Raw genomic sequence first — 26,919 nt, forward strand, 5'->3', positions numbered from 1 at the left:
AGAACCGTACCTTCGTCTTTAGCCTCTTTTCTCGTCTACATCTTAGCAAAAAGCTTTTCCACTGTGTCTGGAAAGGAGAAACTGTGCCAGCACACAAAACATCTCCCATCGTGTTCTTGAGGCTGCACGGAGGTCTGCCGAGTGTTTTGCAAGAAGTTAAAGAAAGATGTCCAAATCAGCTACCAATCGAATATTCATGTGAATAGAAAAGGCAGGAGAGTCGTCTGGTACTGTTTTCTCTCAGTTGGCAAGCTGCACACACAATGGCACTGTTGTACAGCTTGCTTCTTCACCTTTGCCAAGCTGCAGAGCACCGTACATTCGTGTTTAGCCTCTCTTCTCGTCCACATCTTAGCAAAAAGATTTTCCATTCTGTCTGGCACGGAGAAACTGTGCCAGCACGCAAAACATCTCCCATCGTGTTCTAGAAGTTGCATGGAGGTCAGCCGAGTGTTTTGCAAGAAGAGAAATAAAGTTGTCCAAAACAGCTTCCAATCGAATATTCATGTGAATAGAAAAGGCAGGAGAGTGGTCAGGTACTGTTTTCTCTCAGTTGGCAAGCTGCACACACAATGGCAGTGTTGTACAGCTTGCTTCTTCACCTTTGCCAAGCTGCAGAGCACAGTACCTTCTTCTTAGACTCTCTTCTCGTCTACATCTTAGCAGAAAGCTTTTCCACTCTGTCTGGCTAGGAGAAACTGTGCCAGCACACAAAACGTCTCCCATCGTGTTCTAGAGGCTGCACGGAGGTCTGCCGAGTGTTTTGCAAGAAGAGAAAGAAAGTTGTCCAAAAGAGTTTCCAATCGAATATTCATGTGAATAGAAAAAGCAGGAGAGTGGTCAGGTACTGTTTTCTCTCAGTTGGCAAGCTGCACACACAATGGCAGTGTTGTACAGCTTGCTTCTTCACCTTTGCCATGCTGCCGCTCTCGCCGGCTCCCGGAGGCGAAGAAGCGGCTTCTTCCCGCAAAGACGATTCTGCCGCTCACAGTGCTCTGCGGTGTGCGCCTTCTGCCGAAAGACGCCCGGGAGCAGAGCTTAGCCTTGCAGAGCACCGTACCTTCGTCTTTAGCCTCTCTTCTCGTCTACATCTTAGCAAAAAGCTTTTCCACTCTGTCTGGAAAGGAGAAACTGTGCCAGCACACAAAACATCTCCCATCGTGTTCTAGAGGCTGCACGGAGGTCTGCCGAGTGTTTTGCTAGAAGAGAAAGAAAATTGTCCAAAACATCTTCCAATCGAATATTCATGTGAATAGAAAAGGCAGGAGAGTGGTCAGGTACTGTTTTCTCTCAGTTGGCAAGCTGCACACACAATGGCACTGTTGTACAGCTTGCTTCTTCACCTTTGCCAAGCTGCAGAGCACAGTCCCTTCGTCTTTAGCCTCTCTTCTCGTCTACATCTTAGCAAAAAGCTTTTCCACTCTGTCTGGAAAGGAGAAACTGTGCCAGCACACAAAACATCTCCCATCGTGTTCTAGAGCTTGCACGGAGGTCTCCCGAGGGTTTTGCAAGAAGAGAAAGAAAGTTGTCCAAAACAGCTTCCAATGGAATATTCATGTGAATAGAAAAGGCAGGAGAGTGGTCAGATACGGTTTTCTGTAAGTTGGCAAGCTGCACACACAATGGCAAAGTTGTACAGCTTGCTTCTTCACCTTTGCCAAGCTGCAGAGCACAGTACATTCGTCTTTAGCCTCTCTTCTCGTCTACATCTTAGCAAAAAGCTTTTCCACTCTGGCTGGCAAGGAGAAACTGTGCCAGCACACAAAACATCTCCCATCGTGTTCTAGAGGCTGCACGGAGGTCTGCCGAGAGTCTTGCAAGAAGAGAAAGAAAGTTGTCCAAAACAGCTTCCAATCGAATATTCATGTGAATAGAAAAGGCAGGAGAGTGGTCAGGTACCGTTTTCTCTCAGCTGGCAAGCTGCACACACAATGGCACTGTTGTACAGCTTGCTTCTTCACCTTTGCCAAGCTGCAGAGCACAGTCCCTTCGTCTCTAGCCTCTCTTCTCGTCTACATCTTAGCAAAAATCTTTTCCACTCTGTCTGGCAAGGAGAAACTGTGCCAGCACACAAAACATCTCCCATCGTGTTCTAGAGGCTGCACGGAGGTCTGCCGAGTGTTTTGCAAGAAGAGAAAGAAAGTTGTCCAAAACAGCTTCCAATCGAATATTCATGTGAATAGAAAAGGCAGGAGAGTGGTCAGGTACTGTTTTCTCTCAGTTGGCAAGCTGCACACACAATGGCACTGTTGTACAGCTTGCTTCTTCACCTTTGCCAAGCTGCAGAGCTCAGTACCTTCGTCTTTAGCCTCTCTTCTCGTCTACATCTTAGCAAAAAGCTTTTCCACTCTGTCTGGCAAGGAGAAACTGTGCCAGAACACAAAACATCTCCCATCGTCTTCTAGAGCTTGCACGGAGGTCTGCCGAGTGTTTTGCAAGAAGAGAAAGAAAGTTGTCCAAAACAGCTTCCAATCGAATATTCATGTGAATAGAAAAGGCAGGAGAGTGGTCAGGTACTGTTTTCTCTCAGTTGGCAAGCTGCACACACAATGGCACTGTTGTACAGCATGCATCTTCAACTTTGCCAAGCTGCAGAGCACAGTCCCTTCGTCTTTAGCCTCTCTTCTCGTCTACATCGTAGCAAAAAGCTTTTCCACTCTGTCTGGCAAGGAGAAACTGTGCCAGCACACAAAACATCTCCCATCGTGTTCTAGAGCTTGCACGGAGGTCTGACGAGTGTTTTGCAAGAAGAGAAAGAAAGTTGTCCAAAACAGCTTCCAATTAAATATTCATGGGAATAGAAAAGGCAGGAGAGTGGTCAGGTACTGTTTTCTCTCAGTTGGCAAGCTGCACACACAATGGCACTGTTGTACAGCTCTCTTCTTCACATTTGCCAAGCTGCAGAGCACAGTACCTTCGTCTTTAGGCCCTCTTCTCGTCTACATCTTAGCAAAAAGCTTTTCCACTCTGTCTGGCAAGGAGAAACTGTGCCAGCACACAAAGCATCTCCCATCGTGTTCTAGAGGCTGCACGGAGGTCTGCCGAGAGTTTTGCAAGAAGAGAAAGAAAGTTGTCCAAAACAGCTTCCAATCGAATATTCATGTGAATAGAAAAGGTAGGAGAGTGGTCAGGTACTGTTTTCTCTCAGTTGGCAAGCTGCACACACAATGGCAGTGTTGTACAGCTTGCTTATTCACTTTTGCCAAGCTGCAGAGCACAGTACCTTCGTCTTTAGCCTCTCTTCTCGTCTACATCTTAGCAAAAAGCTTTTCAACTCCGTCTGGAAAGGAGAAACTGTGCCAGCACACAAAACATCTCCCATCGTGTTCGAGAGGCTGCACGGAGGTCTGACGAGTGTTTTGCAAGAAAAGAAAGAAAGTTGTCCAAAACAGCTTCCAATCGAATATTCATGTGAATAGAAAAGGCAGGAGAGTGGTCAGGTACTGTTTTCTCTCATTTGGCAAGCTGCACACACAATGGCAGTGTTGTACAGCTTGCTTCTTCACCTTTGCCAAGCTGCAGAGCACCGTACCTTAGTTTTTAGCCTCTCTTCTCGTCCACATCTTAGCAAAAAGCTTTTCCACTCTGTCTGGCAAGGAGAAACTGTGCCAGCACAGAAAACATCTCCCATCGTGTTCTAGAAGTTGCACGGAGGTCTGCCGAGAGTTTTGCAAGAAGAGAAACAAAGTTGTCCAAAACAGCTTCCAATCGAATATTCATGTGAATAGAAATGGCAGGAGAGTGGTCAGGTACTGTTTTCTCTCAGTTGGCAAGCTGCACACACAATGGCAGTGTTTTACAGCTTGCTTCTTCACCTTTGCCATGCTGCCGCTCTCTCCGGCTCCCGGAGGCGAAGAAGCGGCTTCTTCGCGCAAAGAGGACTCTGCCGCTCACAGTGCTCTTTGGTGTGCGCCTTCTGCCAAAAGACGCCCGGGAGCAGAGCTTTGCTCAGCAGAGAACCGTACCTTCGTCTTTAGCCTCTTTTCTCGTCTACATCTTAGCAAAAAGCTTTTCAACTCTGTCTGGCAAGGAGAAACTGTGCCAGCACACAAAACATCTCCCATCGTGTTCTTGATGCTGCACGGAGGTCTGCCGAGTGTTTTGCAAGAAGTTAAAGAAAGATGTCCAAAACAGCTTCCAATCGAATATTCATGTGAATAGAAAAGGCAGGAGAGTCGTCTGGTACTGTTTTCTCTCAGTTGGCAAGCTGCACACACAATGGCACTGTTGTACAGCTTGCATCTTCACCTTTGCCAAGCTGCAGAGCACCGTACATTCGTGTTTAGCCTCTCTTCTCATCCACATCTTAGCAAAAAGCTTTTCCACTCTGTCTGGCACGGAGAAACTGTGCCAGCACGCAAAACATCTCCCATCGTGTTCTAGAAGTTGCATGGAGTTCCGCCGAGTGTTTTGCAAGAAGAGAAAGAAAGTTGTCCAAAACAGCTTCCAATCGAATATTCATGTGAATAGAAAAGGCAGGAGAGTGGTCAGGTACAGTTTTCTCTCAGTTGGCAAGCTGCACACACAATGGCAGTGTTGTACAGCTTGCTTCTTCACCTTTGCCAAGCTGCAGAGCACAGTACCTTCTTCTTAGACTCTCTTCTCGTCTACATCTTAGCAAAAAGCTTTTCCACTCTGTCTGGCAAGGAGAAACTTTGCCAGCACACAAAACATCTCCCATCGTGTTCTAGAGGCCGCACGGAGGTCTGCCGAGAGTTTTGCAAGAAGAGAAAGAAAGTTGTCCAAAACAGCTTCCAATCGAATATTCATGTGAATAGAAAAGGCAGGAGAGTGGTCAGGTACTGTTTTCTCTCAGTTGGCAAGCTGCACACACAATGGCAGTGTTGTACAGCTTCCTTCTTCACTTTTGCCAAGCTGCAGAGCACAGTACCTTCTTCTTAGACTCTCTTCTCGTCTACATCTTAGCAAAAAGCTTTTCCACTCTGTCTGGCAAGGAGAAACTGTGCCAGCACACAAAACATCTCCCATCGTGTTCTAGAGGCTGCACGGAGGTCTGCCGAGTGTTTTGCAAGAAGAGAAAGAAAGTTGTCCAAAACAGCTTCCAATCGAATATTCATGTGAATAGAAAAGGTAGGAGAGTGGTCAGGTACTGTTTTCTCTCAGTTGGCAAGCTGCACACACAATGGCACTGTTGTACAGCTTGCTTCTTCACCTTTGCCAAGCTGCAGAGCACAGTACCTTCGTCTTTAGCCTCTCTTCTCGTCTACATCTTAGCAAAAAGCTTTTCCACTCTGTCTGGCAAGGAGAAACTGTGCCAGCACACAAAACATCTCCCATCGTGTTCTAGAGGCTGCACGGAGGTCTGCCGAGTGTTTTGCAAGAAGAGAAAGAAAGTTGTCCAAAACAGCTTCCAATCGAATATTCATGTGAATAGAAAAGGCAGGAGAGTGGTCAGGTACCGTTTTCTCTCAGTTGGCAACCTGCACACACAATGGCAGTGTTGTACAGCTTGCTTCTTCACCTTTGCCAAGCTGCAGAGCACAGTACCTTCGTCTTTAGCCTCTCTTCTCGTCTACATCTTAGCAAAAAGTTTTCCACTCTGTCTGGCAAGGAGAAACTGTGCCAGCACACAAAACATCTCCCATGGTGTTCTAGAGCCTGCACGGAGGTCTGCCGAGTGTTTTGCAAGAAGAGAAAGAAAGTTGTCCAAAACAGCTTCCAATCGAATATTCATGTGAATAGAAAAGGCAGGAGAGTGGTCAGGTACTGTTTTCTCTCAGTTGGCAAGCTGCACACACAATGGCAGTGTTGTACAGATTGCTTCTTCACCTTTGCCATGCTGCCGCTCTCGCCGGCTCCCGGAGGCGAAGAAGCGGCTTCTTCGCGCAAAGACAATTCTGCCGCTCACAGTGCTCTGCGGTGTGCGCCTTCTGCCGAAAGACGCCCGTGAGCAGAGCTTATCCTTGCAGAGCACCGTACCTTCGTCTTTAGCCTCTCTTCTCGTCTACATCTTAGCAAAAAGCTTTTCCACTCTGTCTGGCAAGGAGAAACTGTGCCAGCACACAAAACATCTCCCATCGTGTTCTAGAGGCTGCACGGAGGTCTGCCGAGTGTTTTGCTAGAAGAGAAAGAAAATTGTCCAAAGCATCTTCCAATCGAATATTCATGTGAATAGAAAAGGCAGGAGAGTGGTCAGGTACTGTTTTCTCTCAGTTGGCAAGCTGCACACACAATGGCACTGTTGTACAGCTTGCTTCTTCACCTTTGCCAAGCTGCAGAGCACAGTCCCTTCGTCTTTAGCCTCTCTTCTCGTCTACATCTTAGCAAAAAGCTTTTCCACTCTGTCTGGAAAGGAGAAACTGTGCCAGCACACAAAACATCTCCCATCGTGTTCTAGAGCTTGCACGGAGGTCTCCCGAGGGTTTTGCAAGAAGAGAAAGAAAGTTGTCCAAAACAGCTTCCAATGGAATATTCATGTGAATAGAAAAGGCAGGAGAGTGGTCAGATACGGTTTTCTGTAAGTTGGCAAGCTGCACACACAATGGCAAAGTTGTACAGCTTGCTTCTTCACCTTTGCCAAGCTGCAGAGCACAGTACATTCGTCTTTAGCCTCTCTTCTCGTCTACATCTTAGCAAAAAGCTTTTCCACTCTGGCTGGCAAGGAGAAACTGTGCCAGCACACAAAACCTCTCCCATCGTGTTCTAGAGGCTGCACGGAGGTCTGCCGAGAGTTTTGCAAGAAGAGAAAGAAAGTTGTCCAAAACAGCTTCCAATCGAATATTCATGTGAATAGAAAAGGCAGGAGAGTGGTCAGGTACCGTTTTCTCTCAGTTGGCAACCTGCACACACAATGGCACTGTTGTACAGCTTGCTTCTTCACCTTTGCCAAGCTGCAGAGCACAGTCCCTTCGTCTCTAGCCTCTCTTCTCGTCTACATCTTAGCAAAAATCTTTTCCACTCTGTCTGGCAAGGAGAAACTGTGCCAGCACACAAAACATCTCCCATCGTGTTCTAGAGGCTGCACGGAGGTCTGCCGAGTGTTTTGCAAGAAGAGAAAGAAAGTTGTCCAAAACAGCTTCCAATCGAATATTCATGTGAATAGAAAAGGCAGGAGAGTGGTCAGGTACTGTTTTCTCTCAGTTGGCAAGCTGCACACACAATGGCACTTTTGTACAGCTTGCTTCTTCACCTTTGCCAAGCTGCAGAGCACAGTACCTTCGTCTTTAGCCTCTCTTCTCGTCTACATCTTAGCAAAAAGTTTTCCACTCTGTCTGGCAAGGAGAAACTGTGCCAGCACACAAAACATCTCCCATCGTGTTCTAGAGCCTGCACGGAGGTCTGCCGAGTGTTTTGCAAGAAGAGAAAGAAAGTTGTCCAAAACAGCTTCCAATCAAATATTCATGTGAATAGAAAAGGCAGGAGAGTGGTCAGGTACTGTTTTCTCTCAGTTGGCAAGCTGCACACACAATGGCAGTGTTGTACAGCTTGCTTCTTCACCTTTGCCATGCTGCCGCACTCGCCGGCTCCCGGAGGCGAAGAAGCGGCTTCTTCGCGCAAAGACGATTCTGCCGCTCACAGTGCTCTGCGGTGTGCGCCTTCTGCCGAAAGACGCCCGTGAGCAGAGCTTAGCCTTGCAGAGCACCGTACCTTCGTCTTTAGCCTCTCTTCTCGTCTACATCTTAGCAAAAAGCTTTTCCACTCTGTCTGGCAAGGAGAAACTGTGCCAGCACACAAAACATCTCCCATCGTGTTCTAGAGGCTGCACGGAGGTCTGCCGAGTGTTTTGCTAGAAGAGAAAGAAAATTGTCCAAAGCATCTTCCAATCGAATATTCATGTGAATAGAAAAGGCAGGAGAGTGGTCAGGTACTGTTTTCTCTCAGTTGGCAAGCTGCACACACAATGGCACTGTTGTACAGCTTGCTTCTTCACCTTTGCCAAGCTGCAGAGCACAGTCCCTTCGTCTTTAGCCTCTCTTCTCGTCTACATCTTAGCAAAAAGCTTTTCCACTCTGTCTGGAAAGGAGAAACTGTGCCAGCACACAAAACAACTCCCATCGTCTTCGAGAGCTTGCACGGAGGTCTCCCGAGGGTTTTGCAAGAAGAGAAAGAAAGTTGTCCAAAACAGCTTCCAATGGAATATTCATGTGAATAGAAAAGGCAGGAGAGTGGTCAGATACGGTTTTCTGTAAGTTGGCAAGCTGCACACACAATGGCACTGTTGTACAGCTTGCTTCTTCACCTTTGCCAAGCTGCAGAGCACAGTACATTCGTCTTTAGCCTCTCTTCTCGTCTACATCTTAGCAAAAAGCTTTTCCACTCTGGCTGGCAAGGAGAAACTGTGCCAGCACACAAAACATCTCCCATCGTGTTCTAGAGGCTGCACGGAGGTCTGCCGAGAGTTTTGCAAGAAGAGAAAGAAAGTTGTCCAAAACAGCTTCCAATCGAATATTCATGTGAATAGAAAAGGCAGGAGAGTGGTCAGGTACCGTTTTCTCTCAGTTGGCAAGCTGCACACACAATGGCACAGTTGTACAGCTTGCTTCTTCACCTTTGCCAAGCTGCAGAGCACAGTCCCTTCGTCTCTAGCCTCTCTTCTCGTCTACATCTTAGCAAAAAGCTTTTCCACTCTGTCTGGCAAGGAGAAACTGTGCCAGCACACAAAACATCTCCCATCGTGTTCTAGAGGCTGCACGGAGGTCTGACGAGTGTTTTGCAACAAGAGAAAGAAAGTTGTCCAAAACAGCTTCCAATCGAATATTCATGTGAATAGAAAAGGCAGGAGAGTGGTCAGGTACTGTTTTCTCTCAGTTGGCAAGCTGCACACACAATGGCACTTTTGTACAGCTTGCTTCTTCACCTTTGCCAAGCTGCAGAGCACAGTACCTTCGTCTTTAGCCTCTCTTCTCGTCTACATCTTAGCAAAAAGCTTTTCCACTCTGTCTGGCAAGGAGAAACTGTGCCAGCACACAAAACATCTCCCATCGTCTTCTAGAGCTTGCACGGAGGTCTGCCGAGTGTTTAGCAAGAAGAGAAAGAAAGTTGTCCAAAACAGCTTCCAATCGAATATTCATGTGAATAGAAAAGGCAGGAGAGTGGTCAGGTACTGTTTTCTCTCAGTTGGCAAGCTGCACACACAATGGCACTGTTTTACAGCATGCATCTTCAACTTTGCCAAGCTGCAGAGCACAGTCCCTTCGTCTTTAGCCTCTCTTCTCGTCTACATCGTAGCAAAAAGCTTTTCCACTCTGTCTGGCAAGGAGAAACTGTGCCAGCACACAAAACATCTCCCATCGTGTTCTAGAGCTTGCACGGAGGTCTGCCGAGTGTTTTGCAAGAAGAGAAAGAAAGTTGTCCAAAACAGCTTCCAATTAAATATTCATGGGAATAGAAAAGGCAGGAGAGTGGTCAGGTACTGTTTTCTCTCAGTTGGCAAGCTGCACACACAATGGCAAAGTTGTACAGCTTGCTTCTTCACCTTTGCCAAGCTGCAGAGCACAGTACCTTCGTCTTTAGCCTCTCTTCTCGTCTACATCTTAGCAAAAAGCTTTTCCACTCTGTCTGGCAAGGAGAAATTGTGCCAGCACACAAAACATCTCCCATCGTGTTCTAGAGGCTGCACGGAGGTCTGCCGAGTGTTTTGCAAGAAGAGAAAAAAAGCTGTCCAAAACAGCTTCCAATCGAATATTCATGTGAATAGAAAAGGCAGGAGAGTGGTCAGGTACCGTTTTCTCTCAGTTGGCAAGCTGCACACACAATCGCAGTGTTGTACAGCTTGCTTCTTCACCTTTGCCAAGCTGCAGAGCACAGTATCTTCGTCTTTAGCCTCTCTTCTCGTCTACATCTTAGCAAAAAGCTTTTCCACTCTGTCTGGCAAGGAGAAACTGTGCCAGCACACAAAACATCTCCCATCGTGTTCTAGAGGCTGCACGGAGGTCTGCCGAGTATTTTGCAAGAAGAGAAAGAAAGATGTCCAAAACAGCTTCCAATCGAATATTCATGTGAATAGAAAAGGCAGGAGAGTGGTCAGGTACTGTTTTCTCTCAGTTGGCAAGCTGCACACACAATGGCAGTGTTGTACAGCTTGCTTCTACACCTTTGCCAAGCTGCCGCTCTCTCCGGCTCCCGGAGGCGAAGAAGCGGCTTCTTCGCGCAAAGACGATTCTGCCGCTCACAGTGCTCTGCGGTGTGCGCCTTCTGCCGAAAGACGCCCGTGAGCAGAGCTTAGCTCTGAAGAGCACCGTACCTTCGTCTTTAGCCTCTCTTCTCGACCACAACTTAGTAAAAATCTTTTCCACTCTGTCTGGAAAGGAGAAACTGTGCCAGCACGCAAAACATCCCCCATCGTGTTCTAGAGGCTGCACGGAGATCTGCCGAGTGTTTTGCAAGAAGAGAAAGAAAGTTGTCCAAAACAGCTTCCAATCGAATATTCATGTGAATAGAAAAGGCAGGAGAGTGGTCAGATACGGTTTTCTCTCAGTTGGCAAGCTGCACACAAAATGGCAGTGTTGTACAGCTTGCTTCTTCAACTTTGCCAAGCTGCAGAGCACAGTACCTTCTTCCTTAGTCTCTCTCCTCGTCCACATCCTAGCAAAAAGCTTTTCCACTCTGTCTGGCAAGGAGAAACTGTGCCAGCACACAAAACATCTCCCATCGTGTTCTCGAGCTTGCACGGCGGTCTGACGAGTGTTTTGCAAGAAGAGAAAGAAAGTTGTCCAAAACAGCTTCCAATCGAATATTCATGTGAATAGAAAAGGCAGGAGAGTGGTCAGGTACCGTTTTCTCTCAGTTGGCAAGCTGCACACACAATGGCACTGTTGTACAGCTTGCTTCTTCACCTTTGCCAAGCTGCAGAGCACAGTCCCTTCGTCTCTAGCCTCTCTTCTCGTCTACATCTTAGCAAAAATCTTTTCCACTCTGTCTGGCAAGGAGAAACTGTGCCAGCACACAAAACATCTCCCATCGTGTTCTAGAGGCTGCACGGAGGTCTGCCGAGTGTTTTGCAAGAAGAGAAAGAAAGTTGTCCAAAACAGCTTCCAATCGAATATTCATGTGAATAGAAAAGGCAGGAGAGTGGTCAGGTACTGTTTTCTCTCAGTTGGCAAGCTGCACACACAATGGCACTGTTGTACAGCTTGCTTCTTCACCTTTGCCAAGCTGCAGAGCACAGTACCTTCGTCTTTAGCCTCTCTTCTCGTCTACATCTTAGCAAAAAGCTTTTCCACTCTGTCTGGCAAGGAGAAACTGTGCCAGCACACAAAACATCTCCCATCGTGTTCTAGAGGCTGCACGGAGGTCTGCCGAGTGTTTTGCAAGAAGAGAAAGAAAGTTGTCCAAAACAGCTTCCAATCGAATATTCATGTGAATAGAAAAGGCAGGAGAGTGGTCAGGTACCGTTTTCTCTCAGTTGGCAACCTGCACACACAATGGCAGTGTTGTACAGCTTGCTTCTTCACCTTTGCCAAGCTGCAGAGCACAGTACCTTCGTCTTTAGCCTCTCTTCTCGTCTACATCTTAGCAAAAAGTTTTCCACTCTGTCTGGCAAGGAGAAACTGTGCCAGCACACAAAACATCTCCCATCGTGTTCTAGAGCCTGCACGGATGTCTGCCGAGTGTTTTGCAAGAAGAGAAAGAAAGTTGTCCAAAACAGCTTCCAATCGAATATTCATGTGAATAGAAAAGGCAGGAGAGTGGTCAGGTACTGTTTTCTCTCAGTTGGCAAGCTGCACACACAATGGCAGTGTTGTACAGCTTGCTTCTTCACCTTTGCCATGCTGCCGCTCTCGCCGGCTCCCGGAGGCGAAGAAGCGGCTTCTTCGCGCAAAGACAATTCTGCCGCTCACAGTGTTCTGCGGTGTGCGACTTCTGCCGAATAACGCCCGTGAGCAGAGCTTAGCCTTGCAGAGCACAGTACCTTCATCTTTAGCCTCTCTTCTCGTCTACATCTTAGCAAAAAGCTTTTCCACTCTGTCTGGCAAGGAGAAACTGTGCCAGCACACAAAACATCTCCCATCGTGTTCTAGAGGCTGCACGGAGGTCTGCCGAGTGTTTTGCTAGAAGAGAAAGAAAATTGTCCAAAGCATCTTCCAATCGAATATTCATGTGAATAGAAAAGGCAGGAGAGTGGTCAGGTACTGTTTTCTCTCAGTTGGCAAGCTGCACACACAATGGCACTGTTGTACAGCTTGCTTCTTCACCTTTGCCAAGCTGCAGAGCACAGTCCCTTCGTCTTTAGCCTCTCTTCTCGTCTACATCTTAGCAAAAAGCTTTTCCACTCTGTCTGGAAAGGAGAAACTGTGCCAGCACACAAAACATCTCCCATCGTGTTCTAGAGCTTGCAGGGAGGTCTCCCGAGGGTTTTGCAAGAAGAGAAAGAAAGTTGTCCAAAACAGCTTCCAATGGAATATTCATGTGACTAGAAAAGGCAGGAGAGTGGTCAGATACGGTTTTCTGTAAGTTGGCAAGCTGCACACACAATGGCAAAGTTGTACAGCTTGCTTCTTCACCTTTGCCAAGCTGCAGAGCACAGTACATTCGTCTTTAGCCTCTCTTCTCGTCTACATCTTAGCAAAATGCTTTTCCACTCTGGCTGGCAAGGAGAAACTGTGCCAGCACACAAAACATCTCCCATCGTGTTCTAGAGGCTGCACGGAGGTCTGACGAGTGTTTTGCAAGAAGAGAAAGAAAGTTGTCCAAAACAGCTTCCAATAGAATTGTCATGTGAATAGAAAAGGCAGGAGAGTGGTCAGGTACCGTTTTCTCTCAGTTGGCAACCTGCACACACAATGGCACTGTTGTACAGCTTGCTTCTTCACCTTTGCCAAGCTGCAGAGCACAGTCCCTTCGTCTCTAGCCTCTCTTCTCGTCTACATCTTAGCAAAAAGCTTTTCCACTCTGTCTGGCAAGGAGAAACTGTGCCAGCACACAAAACATCTCCCATCGTGTTCTAGAGGCTGCACGGAGGTCTGCCGAGTGTTTTGCAAGAAGAGAAAGAAAGTTGTCCAAAACAGCTTCCAATCGAATATTCATGTGAATAGAAAAGGCAGGAGAGTGGTCAGGTACTGTTTTCTCTCAGTTGGCAAGCTGCACACACAATGGCAGTGTTGTACAGATTGCTTCTTCACCTTTGCCATGCTGCCGCTCTCGCCGGCTCCCGGAGGCGAAGAAGCGGCTTCTTCGCGCAAAGACAATTCTGCCGCTCACAGTGCTCTGCGGTGTGCGCCTTCTGCCGAAAGACGCCCGTGAGCAGAGCTTATCCTTGCAGAGCACCGTACCTTCGTCTTTAGCCTCTCTTCTCGTCTACATCTTAGCAAAAAGCTTTTCCACTCTGTCTGGCAAGGAGAAACTGTGCCAGCACACAAAACATCTCCCATCGTGTTCTAGAGGCTGCACGGAGGTCTGCCGAGTGTTTTGCTAGAAGAGAAAGAAAATTGTCCAAAGCATCTTCCAATCGAATATTCATGTGAATAGAAAAGGCAGGAGAGTGGTCAGGTACTGTTTTCTCTCAGTTGGCAAGCTGCACACACAATGGCACTGTTGTACAGCTTGCTTCTTCACCTTTGCCAAGCTGCAGAGCACAGTCCCTTCGTCTTTAGCCTCTCTTCTCGTCTACATCTTAGCAAAAAGCTTTTCCACTCTGTCTGGAAAGGAGAAACTGTGCCAGCACACAAAACATCTCCCATCGTGTTCTAGAGCTTGCACGGAGGTCTCCCGAGGGTTTTGCAAGAAGAGAAAGAAAGTTGTCCAAAACAGCTTCCAATGGAATATTCATGTGAATAGAAAAGGCAGGAGAGTGGTCAGATACGGTTTTCTGTAAGTTGGCAAGCTGCACACACAATGGCAAAGTTGTACAGCTTGCTTCTTCACCTTTGCCAAGCTGCAGAGCACAGTACATTCGTCTTTAGCCTCTCTTCTCGTCTACATCTTAGCAAAAAGCTTTTCCACTCTGGCTGGCAAGGAGAAACTGTGCCAGCACACAAAACCTCTCCCATCGTGTTCTAGAGGCTGCACGGAGGTCTGCCGAGAGTTTTGCAAGAAGAGAAAGAAAGTTGTCCAAAACAGCTTCCAATCGAATATTCATGTGAATAGAAAAGGCAGGAGAGTGGTCAGGTACCGTTTTCTCTCAGTTGGCAAGCTGCACACACAATGGCACTGTTGTACAGCTTGCTTCTTCACCTTTGCCAAGCTGCAGAGCACAGTCCCTTCGTCTCTAGCCTCTCTTCTCGTCTACATCTTAGCAAAAATCTTTTCCACTCTGTCTGGCAAGGAGAAACTGTGCCAGCACACAAAACATCTCCCATCGTGTTCTAGAGGCTGCACGGAGGTCTGCCGAGTGTTTTGCAAGAAGAGAAAGAAAGTTGTCCAAAACAGCTTCCAATCGAATATTCATGTGAATAGAAAAGGCAGGAGAGTGGTCAGGTACTGTTTTCTCTCAGTTGGCAAGCTGCACACAAAATGGCACTTTTGTACAGCTTGCTTCTTCACCTTTGCCAAGCTGCAGAGCACAGTACCTTCGTCTTTAGCCTCTCTTCTCGTCTACATCTTAGCAAAAAGTTTTCCACTCTGTCTGGCAAGGAGAAACTGTGCCAGCACACAAAACATCTCCCATCGTGTTCTAGAGCCTGCACGGAGGTCTGCCGAGTGTTTTGCAAGAAGAGAAAGAAAGTTGTCCAAAACAGCTTCCAATCAAATATTCATGTGAATAGAAAAGGCAGGAGAGTGGTCAGGTACTGTTTTCTCTCAGTTGGCAAGCTGCACACACAATGGCAGTGTTGTACAGCTTGCTTCTTCACCTTTGCCATGCTGCCGCTCTCGCCGGCTCCCGGAGGCGAAGAAGCGGCTTCTTCGCGCAAAGACGATTCTGCCGCTCACAGTGCTCTGCGGTGTGCGCCTTCTGCCGAAAGACGCCCGTGAGCAGAGCTTAGCCTTGCAGAGCACCGTACCTTCGTCTTTAGCCTCTCTTCTCGTCTACATCTTAGCAAAAAGCTTTTCCACTCTGTCTGGCAAGGAGAAACTGTGCCAGCACACAAAACATCTCCCATCGTGTTCTAGAGGCTGCACGGAGGTCTGCCGAGTGTTTTGCTAGAAGAGAAAGAAAATTGTCCAAAGCATCTTCCAATCGAATATTCATGTGAATAGAAAAGGCAGGAGAGTGGTCAGGTACTGTTTTCTCTCAGTTGGCAAGCTGCACACACAATGGCACTGTTGTACAGCTTGCTTCTTCACCTTTGCCAAGCTGCAGAGCACAGTCCCTTCGTCTTTAGCCTCTCTTCTCGTCTACATCTTAGCAAAAAGCTTTTCCACTCTGTCTGGAAAGGAGAAACTGTGCCAGCACACAAAACAACTCCCATCGTCTTCGAGAGCTTGCACGGAGGTCTCCCGAGGGTTTTGCAAGAAGAGAAAGAAAGTTGTCCAAAACAGCTTCCAATGGAATATTCATGTGAATAGAAAAGGCAGGAGAGTGGTCAGGTACCGTTTTCTCTCAGTTGGCAACCTGCACACACAATGGCAGTGTTGTACAGCTTGCTTCTTCACCTTTGCCAAGCTGCAGAGCACAGTACCTTCGTCTTTAGCCTCTCTTCTCGTCTACATCTTAGCAAAAAGTTTTCCACTCTGTCTGGCAAGGAGAAACTGTGCCAGCACACAAAACATCTCCCATCGTGTTCTAGAGCCTGCACGGATGTCTGCCGAGTGTTTTGCAAGAAGAGAAAGAAAGTTGTCCAAAACAGCTTCCAATCGAATATTCATGTGAATAGAAAAGGCAGGAGAGTGGTCAGGTACTGTTTTCTCTCAGTTGGCAAGCTGCACACACAATGGCAGTGTTGTACAGCTTGCTTCTTCACCTTTGCCATGCTGCCGCTCTCGCCGGCTCCCGGAGGCGAAGAAGCGGCTTCTTCGCGCAAAGACAATTCTGCCGCTCACAGTGTTCTGCGGTGTGCGACTTCTGCCGAATAACGCCCGTGAGCAGAGCTTAGCCTTGCAGAGCACAGTACCTTCATCTTTAGCCTCTCTTCTCGTCTACATCTTAGCAAAAAGCTTTTCCACTCTGTCTGGCAAGGAGAAACTGTGCCAGCACACAAAACATCTCCCATCGTGTTCTAGAGGCTGCACGGAGGTCTGCCGAGTGTTTTGCTAGAAGAGAAAGAAAATTGTCCAAAGCATCTTCCAATCGAATATTCATGTGAATAGAAAAGGCAGGAGAGTGGTCAGGTACTGTTTTCTCTCAGTTGGCAAGCTGCACACACAATGGCACTGTTGTACAGCTTGCTTCTTCACCTTTGCCAAGCTGCAGAGCACAGTCCCTTCGTCTTTAGCCTCTCTTCTCGTCTACATCTTAGCAAAAAGCTTTTCCACTCTGTCTGGAAAGGAGAAACTGTGCCAGCACACAAAACATCTCCCATCGTGTTCTAGAGCTTGCAGGGAGGTCTCCCGAGGGTTTTGCAAGAAGAGAAAGAAAGTTGTCCAAAACAGCTTCCAATGGAATATTCATGTGACTAGAAAAGGCAGGAGAGTGGTCAGATACGGTTTTCTGTAAGTTGGCAAGCTGCACACACAATGGCAAAGTTGTACAGCTTGCTTCTTCACCTTTGCCAAGCTGCAGAGCACAGTACATTCGTCTTTAGCCTCTCTTCTCGTCTACATCTTAGCAAAATGCTTTTCCACTCTGGCTGGCAAGGAGAAACTGTGCCAGCACACAAAACATCTCCCATCGTGTTCTAGAGGCTGCACGGAGGTCTGACGAGTGTTTTGCAAGAAGAGAAAGAAAGTTGTCCAAAACAGCTTCCAATAGAATTGTCATGTGAATAGAAAAGGCAGGAGAGTGGTCAGGTACCGTTTTCTCTCAGTTGGCAACCTGCACACACAATGGCACTGTTGTACAGCTTGCTTCTTCACCTTTGCCAAGCTGCAGAGCACAGTCCCTTCGTCTCTAGCCTCTCTTCTCGTCTACATCTTAGCAAAAAGCTTTTCCACTCTGTCTGGCAAGGAGAAACTGTGCCAGCACACAAAACATCTCCCATCGTGTTCTAGAGGCTGCACGGAGGTCTGCCGAGTGTTTTGCAAGAAGAGAAAGAAAGTTGTCCAAAACAGCTTCCAATCGAATATTCATGTGAATAGAAAAGGCAGGAGAGTGGTCAGGTACTGTTTTCTCTCAGTTGGCAAGCTGCACACACAATGGCAGTGTTGTACAGATTGCTTCTTCACCTTTGCCATGCTGCCGCTCTCGCCGGCTCCCGGAGGCGAAGAAGCGGCTTCTTCGCGCAAAGACAATTCTGCCGCTCACAGTGCTCTGCGGTGTGCGCCTTCTGCCGAAAGACGCCCGTGAGCAGAGCTTATCCTTGCAGAGCACCGTACCTTCGTCTTTAGCCTCTCTTCTCGTCTACATCTTAGCAAAAAGCTTTTCCACTCTGTCTGGCAAGGAGAAACTGTGCCAGCACACAAAACATCTCCCATCGTGTTCTAGAGGCTGCACGGAGGTCTGCCGAGTGTTTTGCTAGAAGAGAAAGAAAATTGTCCAAAGCATCTTCCAATCGAATATTCATGTGAATAGAAAAGGCAGGAGAGTGGTCAGGTACTGTTTTCTCTCAGTTGGCAAGCTGCACACACAATGGCACTGTTGTACAGCTTGCTTCTTCACCTTTGCCAAGCTGCAGAGCACAGTCCCTTCGTCTTTAGCCTCTCTTCTCGTCTACATCTTAGCAAAAAGCTTTTCCACTCTGTCTGGAAAGGAGAAACTGTGCCAGCACACAAAACATCTCCCATCGTGTTCTAGAGCTTGCACGGAGGTCTCCCGAGGGTTTTGCAAGAAGAGAAAGAAAGTTGTCCAAAACAGCTTCCAATGGAATATTCATGTGAATAGAAAAGGCAGGAGAGTGGTCAGATACGGTTTTCTGTAAGTTGGCAAGCTGCACACACAATGGCAAAGTTGTACAGCTTGCTTCTTCACCTTTGCCAAGCTGCAGAGCACAGTACATTCGTCTTTAGCCTCTCTTCTCGTCTACATCTTAGCAAAAAGCTTTTCCACTCTGGCTGGCAAGGAGAAACTGTGCCAGCACACAAAACCTCTCCCATCGTGTTCTAGAGGCTGCACGGAGGTCTGCCGAGAGTTTTGCAAGAAGAGAAAGAAAGTTGTCCAAAACAGCTTCCAATCGAATATTCATGTGAATAGAAAAGGCAGGAGAGTGGTCAGGTACCGTTTTCTCTCAGTTGGCAAGCTGCACACACAATGGCACTGTTGTACAGCTTGCTTCTTCACCTTTGCCAAGCTGCAGAGCACAGTCCCTTCGTCTCTAGCCTCTCTTCTCGTCTACATCTTAGCAAAAATCTTTTCCACTCTGTCTGGCAAGGAGAAACTGTGCCAGCACACAAAACATCTCCCATCGTGTTCTAGAGGCTGCACGGAGGTCTGCCGAGTGTTTTGCAAGAAGAGAAAGAAAGTTGTCCAAAACAGCTTCCAATCGAATATTCATGTGAATAGAAAAGGCAGGAGAGTGGTCAGGTACTGTTTTCTCTCAGTTGGCAAGCTGCACACAAAATGGCACTTTTGTACAGCTTGCTTCTTCACCTTTGCCAAGCTGCAGAGCACAGTACCTTCGTCTTTAGCCTCTCTTCTCGTCTACATCTTAGCAAAAAGTTTTCCACTCTGTCTGGCAAGGAGAAACTGTGCCAGCACACAAAACATCTCCCATCGTGTTCTAGAGCCTGCACGGAGGTCTGCCGAGTGTTTTGCAAGAAGAGAAAGAAAGTTGTCCAAAACAGCTTCCAATCAAATATTCATGTGAATAGAAAAGGCAGGAGAGTGGTCAGGTACTGTTTTCTCTCAGTTGGCAAGCTGCACACACAATGGCAGTGTTGTACAGCTTGCTTCTTCACCTTTGCCATGCTGCCGCTCTCGCCGGCTCCCGGAGGCGAAGAAGCGGCTTCTTCGCGCAAAGACGATTCTGCCGCTCACAGTGCTCTGCGGTGTGCGCCTTCTGCCGAAAGACGCCCGTGAGCAGAGCTTAGCCTTGCAGAGCACCGTACCTTCGTCTTTAGCCTCTCTTCTCGTCTACATCTTAGCAAAAAGCTTTTCCACTCTGTCTGGCAAGGAGAAACTGTGCCAGCACACAAAACATCTCCCATCGTGTTCTAGAGGCTGCACGGAGGTCTGCCGAGTGTTTTGCTAGAAGAGAAAGAAAATTGTCCAAAGCATCTTCCAATCGAATATTCATGTGAATAGAAAAGGCAGGAGAGTGGTCAGGTACTGTTTTCTCTCAGTTGGCAAGCTGCACACACAATGGCACTGTTGTACAGCTTGCTTCTTCACCTTTGCCAAGCTGCAGAGCACAGTCCCTTCGTCTTTAGCCTCTCTTCTCGTCTACATCTTAGCAAAAAGCTTTTCCACTCTGTCTGGAAAGGAGAAACTGTGCCAGCACACAAAACAACTCCCATCGTCTTCGAGAGCTTGCACGGAGGTCTCCCGAGGGTTTTGCAAGAAGAGAAAGAAAGTTGTCCAAAACAGCTTCCAATGGAATATTCATGTGAATAGAAAAGGCAGGAGAGTGGTCAGATACGGTTTTCTGTAAGTTGGCAAGCTGCACACACAATGGCAAAGTTGTACAGCTTGCTTCTTCACCTTTGCCAAGCTGCAGAGCACAGTACATTCGTCTTTAGCCTCTCTTCTCGTCTACATCTTAGCAAAAAGCTTTTCCACTCTGGCTGGCAAGGAGAAACTGTGCCAGCACACAAAACATCTCCCATCGTGTTCTAGAGGCTGCACGGAGGTCTGCCGAGAGTTTTGCAAGAAGAGAAAGAAAGTTGTCCAAAACAGCTTCCAATCGAATATTCATGTGAATAGAAAAGGCAGGAGAGTGGTCAGGTACCGTTTTCTCTCAGTTGGCAAGCTGCACACACAATGGCACAGTTGTACAGCTTGCTTCTTCACCTTTGCCAAGCTGCAGAGCACAGTCCCTTCGTCTCTAGCCTCTCTTCTCGTCTACATCTTAGCAAAAAGCTTTTCCACTCTGTCTGGCAAGGAGAAACTGTGCCAGCACACAAAACATCTCCCATCGTGTTCTAGAGGCCGCACGGAGGTCTGACGAGTGTTTTGCAACAAGAGAAAGAAAGTTGTCCAAAACAGCTTCCAATCGAATATTCATGTGAATAGAAAAGGCAGGAGAGTGGTCAGGTACTGTTTTCTCTCAGTTGGCAAGCTGCACACACAATGGCACTTTTGTACAGCTTGCTTCTTCACCTTTGCCAAGCTGCAGAGCACAGTACCTTCGTCTTTAGCCTCTCTTCTCGTCTACATCTTAGCAAAAAGCTTTTCCACTCTGTCTGGCAAGGAGAAACTGTGCCAGCACACAAAACATCTCCCATCGTCTTCTAGAGCTTGCACGGAGGTCTGCCGAGTGTTTAGCAAGAAGAGAAAGAAAGTTGTCCAAAACAGCTTCCAATCGAATATTCATGTGAATAGAAAAGGCAGGAGAGTGGTCAGGTACTGTTTTCTCTCAGTTGGCAAGCTGCACACACAATGGCACTGTTTTACAGCATGCATCTTCAACTTTGCCAAGCTGCAGAGCACAGTCCCTTCGTCTTTAGCCTCTCTTCTCGTCTACATCGTAGCAAAAAGCTTTTCCACTCTGTCTGGCAAGGAGAAACTGTGCCAGCACACAAAACATCTCCCATCGTGTTCTAGAGCTTGCACGGAGGTCTGCCGAGTGTTTTGCAAGAAGAGAAAGAAAGTTGTCCAAAACAGCTTCCAATTAAATATTCATGGGAATAGAAAAGGCAGGAGAGTGGTCAGGTACTGTTTTCTCTCAGTTGGCAAGCTGCACACACAATGGCAAAGTTTTACAGCTTGCTTCTTCACCTTTGCCAAGCTGCAGAGCACAGTACCTTCGTCTTTAGCCTCTCTTCTCGTCTACATCTTAGCAAAAAGCTTTTCCACTCTGTCTGGCAAGGAGAAATTGTGCCAGCACACAAAACATCTCCCATCGTGTTCTAGAGGCTGCACGGAGGTCTGCCGAGTGTTTTGCAAGAAGAGAAAAAAAGCTGTCCAAAACAGCTTCCAATCGAATATTCATGTGAATAGAAAAGGCAGGAGAGTGGTCAGGTACCGTTTTCTCTCAGTTGGCAAGCTGCACACACAATCGCAGTGTTGTACAGCTTGCTTCTTCACCTTTGCCAAGCTGCAGAGCACAGTATCTTCGTCTTTAGCCTCTCTTCTCGTCTACATCTTAGCAAAAAGCTTTTCCACTCTGTCTGGCAAGGAGAAACTGTGCCAGCACACAAAACATCTCCCATCGTGTTCTAGAGGCTGCACGGAGGTCTGCCGAGTATTTTGCAAGAAGAGAAAGAAAGATGTCCAAAACAGCTTCCAATCGAATATTCATGTGAATAGAAAAGGCAGGAGAGTGGTCAGGTACTGTTTTCTCTCAGTTGGCAAGCTGCACACACAATGGCAGTGTTGTACAGCTTGCTTCTACACCTTTGCCAAGCTGCCGCTCTCTCCGGCTCCCGGAGGCGAAGAAGCGGCTTCTTCGCGCAAAGACGATTCTGCCGCTCACAGTGCTCTGCGGTGTGCGCCTTCTGCCGAAAGACGCCCGTGAGCAGAGCTTAGCTCTGCAGAGCACCGTACCTTCGTCTTTAGCCTCTCTTCTCGACCACAACTTAGTAAAAATCTTTTCCACTCTGTCTGGAAAGGAGAAACTGTGCCAGCACGCAAAACATCCCCCATCGTGTTCTAGAGGCTGCACGGAGATCTGCCGAGTGTTTTGCAAGAAGAGAAAGAAAGTTGTCCAAAACAGCTTCCAATCGAATATTCATGTGAATAGAAAAGGCAGGAGAGTGGTCAGATACGGTTTTCTCTCAGTTGGCAAGCTGCACACAAAATGGCAGTGTTGTACAGCTTGCTTCTTCACCTTTGCCAAGCTGCAGAGCACAGTACCTTCTTCCTTAGTCTCTCTCCTCGTCCACATCTTAGCAAAAAGCTTTTCCACTCTGTCTGGCAAGGAGAAACTGTGCCAGCACACAAAACATCTCCCATCGTGTTCTCGAGCTTGCACGGCGGTCTGACGAGTGTTTTGCAAGAAGAGAAAGAAAGTTGTCCAAAACAGCTTCCAATCGAATATTCATGTGAATAGAAAAGGCAGGAGAGTGGTCAGGTACCGTTTTCTCTCAGTTGGCAAGCTGCACACACAATGGCACTGTTGTACAGCTTGCTTCTTCACCTTTGCCAAGCTGCAGAGCACAGTCCCTTCGTCTCTAGCCTCTCTTCTCGTCTACATCTTAGCAAAAATCTTTTCCACTCTGTCTGGCAAGGAGAAACTGTGCCAGCACACAAAACATCTCCCATCGTGTTCTAGAGGCTGCACGGAGGTCTGCCGAGTGTTTTGCAAGAAGAGAAAGAAAGTTGTCCAAAACAGCTTCCAATCGAATATTCATGTGAATAGAAAAGGCAGGAGAGTGGTCAGGTACTGTTTTCTCTCAGTTGGCAAGCTGCACACACAATGGCACTGTTGTACAGCTTGCTTCTTCACCTTTGCCAAGCTGCAGAGCACAGTACCTTCGTCTTTAGCCTCTCTTCTCGTCTACATCTTAGCAAAAAGCTTTTCCACTCTGTCTGGCAAGGAGAAACTGTGCCAGCACACAAAACATCTCCCATCGTGTTCTAGAGGCTGCACGGAGGTCTGCCGAGTGTTTTGCAAGAAGAGAAAGAAAGTTGTCCAAAACAGCTTCCAATCGAATATTCATGTGAATAGAAAAGGCAGGAGAGTGGTCAGGTACCGTTTTCTCTCAGTTGGCAACCTGCACACACAATGGCAGTGTTGTACAGCTTGCTTCTTCACCTTTGCCAAGCTGCAGAGCACAGTACCTTCGTCTTTAGCCTCTCTTCTCGTCTACATCTTAGCAAAAAGTTTTCCACTCTGTCTGGCAAGGAGAAACTGTGCCAGCACACAAAACATCTCCCATCGTGTTCTAGAGCCTGCACGGATGTCTGCCGAGTGTTTTGCAAGAAGAGAAAGAAAGTTGTCCAAAACAGCTTCCAATCGAATATTCATGTGAATAGAAAAGGCAGGAGAGTGGTCAGGTACTGTTTTCTCTCAGTTGGCAAGCTGCACACACAATGGCAGTGTTGTACAGCTTCCTTCTTCACCTTTGCCATGCTGCCGCTCTCGCCGGCTCCCGGAGGCGAAGAAGCGGCTTCTTCGCGCAAAGACAATTCTGCCGCTCACAGTGTTCTGCGGTGTGCGACTTCTGCCGAAAGACGCCCGTGAGCAGAGCTTAGCCTTGCAGAGCACCGTACCTTCATCTTTAGCCTCTCTTCTCGTCTACATCTTAGCAAAAAGCTTTTCCACTCTGTCTGGCAAGGAGAAACTGTGCCAGCACACAAAACATCTCCCATCGTGTTCTAGAGGCTGCACGGAGGTCTGCCGAGTGTTTTGCTAGAAGAGAAAGAAAATTGTCCAAAGCATCTTCCAATCGAATATTCATGTGAATAGAAAAGGCAGGAGAGTGGTCAGGTACTGTTTTCTCTCAGTTGGCAAGCTGCACACACAATGGCAGTGTTGTACAGCTTGCTTCTTCACCTTTGCCAAGCTGCAGAGCACAGTCCCTTCGTCTTTAGCCTCTCTTCTCGTCTACATCTTAGCAAAAAGCTTTTCCACTCTGTCTGGAAAGGAGAAACTGTGCCAGCACACAAAACATCTCCCATCGTGTTCTAGAGCTTGCAGGGAGGTCTCCCGAGGGTTTTGCAAGAAGAGAAAGAAAGTTGTCCAAAACAGCTTCCAATGGAATATTCATGTGACTAGAAAAGGCAGGAGAGTGGTCAGATACGGTTTTCTGTAAGTTGGCAAGCTGCACACACAATGGCAAAGTTGTACAGCTTGCTTCTTCACCTTTGCCAAGCTGCAGAGCACAGTACATTCGTCTTTAGCCTCTCTTCTCGTCTACATCTTAGCAAAATGCTTTTCCACTCTGGCTGGCAAGGAGAAACTGTGCCAGCACACAAAACATCTCCCATCGTGTTCTAGAGGCTGCACGGAGGTCTGCCGAGAGTTTTGCAAGAAGAGAAAGAAAGTTGTCCAAAACAGCTTCCAATCGAATATTCATGTGAATAGAAAAGGCAGGAGAGTGGTCAGGTACCGTTTTCTCTCAGTTGGCAAGCTGCACACACAATGGCACTGTTGTACAGCTTGCTTCTTCACCTTTGCCAAGCTGCAGAGCACAGTCCCTTCGTCTCTAGCCTCTCTTCTCGTCTACATCTTAGCAAAAAGCTTTTCCACTCTGTCTGGCAAGGAGAAACTGTGCCAGCACACAAAACATCTCCCATCGTGTTCTAGAGGCTGCACGGAGGTCTGCCGAGTGTTTTGCAAGAAGAGAAAGAAAGTTGTCCAAAACAGCTTCCAATCGAATATTCATGTGAATAGAAAAGGCAGGAGAGTGGTCAGGTACTGTTTTCTCTCAGTTGGCAAGCTGCACACACAATGGCACTTTTGTACAGCTTGCTTCTTCACCTTTGCCAAGCTGCAGAGCACAGTACCTTCGTCTTTAGCCTCTCTTCTCGTCTACATCTTAGCAAAAAGTTTTCCACTCTGTCTGGCAAGGAGAAACTGTGGCAGCACACAAAACATCTCCCATCGTGTTCTAGAGCCTGCACGGAGGTCTGCCGAGTGTTTTGCAAGAAGAGAAAGAAAGTTGTCCAAAACAGCTTCCAATCGAATATTCATGTGAATAGAAAAGGCAGGAGAGTGGTCAGGTACTGTTTTCTCTCAGTTGGCAAGCTGCACACACAATGGCAGTGTTGTACAGCTTGCTTCTTCACCTTTGCCATGCTGCCGCTCTCGCCGGCTCCCGGAGGCGAAGAAGCGGCTTCTTCGCGCAAAGACGATTCTGCCGCTCACAGTGCTCTGCGGTGTGCGCCTTCTGCCGAAAGACGCCCGTGAGCAGAGCTTAGCCTTGCAGAGCACCGTACCGTCGTCTTTAGCCTCTCTTCTCGTCTACATCTTAGCAAAGAGCTTTTCCACTCTGGCTGGCAAGGAGAAACTGTGCCAGCACACAAAACATCTCCCATCGTGTTCTAGAGGCTGCACGGAGGTCTGCCGAGTGTTTTGCTAGAAGAGAAAGAAAATTGTCCAAAGCATCTTCCAATCGAATATTCATGTGAATAGAAAAGGCAGGAGAGTGGTCAGGTACTGTTTTCTCTCAGTTGGCAAGCTGCACACACAATGGCACTGTTGTACAGCTTGCTTCTTCACCTTTGCCAAGCTGCAGAGCACAGTCCCTTCGTCTTTAGCCTCTCTTCTCGTCTACATCTTAGCAAAAAGCTTTTCCACTCTGTCTGGAAAGGAGAAACTGTGCCAGCACACAAAACATCTCCCATCGTGTTCTAGAGCTTGCACGGAGGTCTGCCGAGAGTTTTGCAAGAAGAGAAAGAAAGTTGTCCAAAACAGCTTCCAATCGAATATTCATGTGAATAGAAAAGGCAGGAGAGTGGTCAGATACGGTTTTCTGTTAGTTGGCAAGCTGCACACACAATGGCAAAGTTGTACAGCTTGCTTCTTCACCTTTGCCAAGCTGCAGAGCACAGTACATTCGTCTTTAGCCTCTCTTCTCGTCTACATCTTAGCAAAAAGCTTTTCCACTCTGTCTGGCAAGGAGAAACTGTGCCAGCACACAAAACATCTCCCATCGTGTTCTAGAGGCTGCACGGAGGTCTGCCGAGAGTTTTGCAAGAAGAGAAAGAAAGTTGTCCAAAACAGCTTCCAATCGAATATTCATGTGAATAGAAAAGGCAGGAGAGTGGTCAGGTACCGTTTTCTCTCAGTTGGCAAGCTGCACACACAATGGCACGGTTGTACAGCTTGCTTCTTCACCTTTGCCAAGCTGCAGAGCACAGTCCCTTCGTCTCTAGCCTCTCTTCTCGTCTACATATTAGCAAAAATCTTTTCCACTCTGTCTGGCAAGGAGAAACTGTGCCAGCACACAAAACATCTCCCATCGTGTTCTAGAGGCTGCACAGAGGTCTGACGAGTGTTTTGCAAGAAGAGAAAGAAAGTTGTCCAAAACAGCTTCCAATCGAATATTCATGTGAATAGAAAAGGCAGGAGAGTGGTCAGGTACTGTTTTCTCTCAGTTGGCAAGCTGCACACACAATGGCACTTTTGTACAGCTTGCTTCTTCACCTTTGCCAAGCTGCAGAGCACAGTACCTTCGTCTTTAGCCTCTCTTCTCGTCTACATCTTAGCAAAAAGCTTTTCCACTCTGTCTGGCAAGGAGAAACTGTGCCAGCACACAAAACATCTCCCATCGTCTTCTAGAGCTTGCACGGAGGTCTGCCGAGTGTTTAGCAAGAAGAGAAAGAAAGTTGTCCAAAACAGCTTCCAATCGAATATTCATGTGAATAGAAAAGGCAGGAGAGTGGTCAGGTACTGTTTTCTCTCAGTTGGCAAGCTGCACACACAATGGCACTGTTGTACAGCATGCATCTTCAACTTTGCCAAGCTGCAGAGCACAGTCCCTTCGTCTTTAGCCTCTCTTCTCGTCTACATCGTAGCAAAAAGCTTTTCCACTCTGTCTGGCAAGGAGAAAATGTGCCAGCACACAAAACATCTCCCATCGTGTTCTAGAGCTTGCACGGAGGTCTGCCGAGTGTTTTGCAAGAAGAGAAAGAAAGTTGTCCAAAACAGCTTCCAATTAAATATTCATGGGAATAGAAAAGGCAGGAGAGTGGTCAGGTACTGTTTTCTCTCAGTTGGCAAGCTGCACACACAATGGCAAAGTTGTACAGCTTGCTTCTTCACCTTTGCCAAGCTGCAGAGCACAGTACCTTCGTCTTTAGCCTCTCTTCTCGTCTACATCTTAGCAAAAAGCTTTTCCACTCTGTCTGGCAAGGAGAAATTGTGCCAGCACACAAAACATCTCCCATCGTGTTCTAGAGGCTGCACGGAGGTCTGCCGAGTGTTTTGCAAGAAGAGAAAAAAA

This window comes from Melozone crissalis, unplaced genomic scaffold (genome assembly GCF_028551555.1).
Source record: "Melozone crissalis strain CALT ecotype California unplaced genomic scaffold, PUWL_Pcris_2 ptg000019l_1, whole genome shotgun sequence".
Lineage (NCBI taxonomy): Eukaryota > Metazoa > Chordata > Aves > Passeriformes > Passerellidae > Melozone > Melozone crissalis.